Raw genomic sequence first — 1,982 nt, 5'->3', positions numbered from 1 at the left:
GCACACGGGGCTGCGCGCTCACCTTTGCTGCTCGGCCCGACCGCCGCTCCCAGCGCTGGGCTGAGCTTCTGCCCTGGTGTTCATCCGAAATCCCCCTTGGTGGGGCTGTCAAAAAAACCAAACCAGACCCTCGCATGTCAAATGTCCTCTGCTAGCGAGCGAGCCCTGCCAAAGAGCTACGCGCCTGGCTTAGGAGTGAGAAGGGAGGAATGTGCCATTTGGCGGAGGTGATGACACACGCGGCAGCGCTGCTACACCTGCACCGGCCCTGGCCGCGGAAATGCCTGCGAGGGGGAGCGCCGGCAGCAGTATGGGTGGCCGGCAGAGAGAAGCTCGCCCTGGCCCTGGGGAGCCCGGCAGGCGCGGCCCCGACGGCGAGGCACAGCTGGCTCCGGCTGCTGCGTCGCCCTGAGCGGAGCGAGCCTCCGGGGGCTGCCCGGGGAGGGGAGCCTTGGAGAGGTCTCTCTTGTGGGCCTCATCCCTTCGCCGTTTCGTTTGTGCGCGTTAGCGGCGAACCCGGGGGCGGCGGGCGCTGCTCTGGGGCTGGGTGCGAAATAGACGGGCCTCCTTTCTGTGACCGAAATCACACAGCCCGGATTTGGGGGCACACGTTCCTCCGCCGACGGGAGATAAATGATACGTTATATGGCTGTAGGCGAAGATGCAGAAAAGTGTTCTGAGACATATAGAAATATCTAATTTTAATACATCTATACATATATATATATATATATATATAAATCTAATAGTTCTTAGAAGAGCTAATTTATTTCTCGGTTAAAATACGTTTTTTCATCCTCGACTGCCTTTACCCGCAATTAGTCTCTCCCGGGTAGGGGAGCAGGGACCCGTGGCCGGGCAGAGAAATTAGAAATCCGCTCATGGCCACCGAAGCCCTGGGCACCCCGACGGGAGGGGCTGGTTGCCTCGGGCATGGACGTTCGGGAGCTGCCCTCCCCCACCACCCCCGCCGGGCTCACGCTTGGTTACGAAAATTGATGTCGCGCTTAAAATCATCGGGACCGGGCACATCGTGAGAGGCGGTTCAGGTGCAAAGAGGCAGGAGCGGGTCTGAGGGCCATGAGTTGCCGGCGGGCAGAGCTGCGGGCTCCGAGGTGAGCGTGCAGCTGCTGCCAGGACCTCTTTGGGCAGCCCGAGCTGTGTCTGAGCCCGGGCGGTGAGGCCGGGTCCGGGGCAGCCGCGGGCTCCCTGCGGCGCCCGGGTCCCAGGGAGGCCGCGGCCGGCGAGCGCAGGCGGTCCCGGCCCTGCGGAGCTCGGCCCGGCTCGTGCGGCTGCCAGCGGGCGCCTTGTCTGCTGGGAAGGCTCGGGAACCAAACGGGACGGGACAGGACAGGAGATCCCGTTAGAAACCCTGTGAAGTGCCCGCTACTGTACCCGGGGCTGAGCCCCGGGGCACTTGTTTGTCACAGCGCGACATGTCTTGTGCTCGGCCAGCTGACACTGCCTGTCTGCTGCTCGGGGACGCTCTGCATGAAGGCAGGAAAGGGGAAGGAGAGGGGAATGTCGGTGCCACATACTCCAGGAACCGTGTGAAATAAGCCGAAGCCCTTCAGGGGAAGGAGCAGGAAAGCTGCCCAGTGTGTGATGCCCCGTCTCGTCACCCTGCCCCGGCCCTCGAGGCGCCTGTCAGCCCCGCAGCCGCGCTGGGGGTCTGCGTGTACTCTGCGGGGAGGGAGAAGGGGCGACCCGACACCTTTTGCTTTCTGCCTCCTGCAAATAAGAGCTGCAAGAATCGACTTGCAGGGAGCGGCAACAGCCTCCTTGTGCTCCCCGGGCGCGATCGGTTGGCGGGGCCCGCGGCCAAGACATATAAACGCGACCGCGTGTGCGGCTGGAAGTGTGACAAGCCGCCGTGGCAGGGCGAGCGCCGCGGGCACACCCCTTCGCACCCACCGCCTCCAGCGCGACCCCGCGCCGGGCGGGAGCGGAGCGCGGCGCCGCTGGCCCGGCGGGCTCGGGGC

Source organism: Passer montanus, unplaced genomic scaffold (assembly GCF_014805655.1).
Source record: "Passer montanus isolate IOZ18808 unplaced genomic scaffold, ASM1480565v1 scaffold63, whole genome shotgun sequence".
NCBI lineage: Eukaryota > Metazoa > Chordata > Aves > Passeriformes > Passeridae > Passer > Passer montanus.
Note: the sequence above shows the minus strand (reverse complement) of the source record.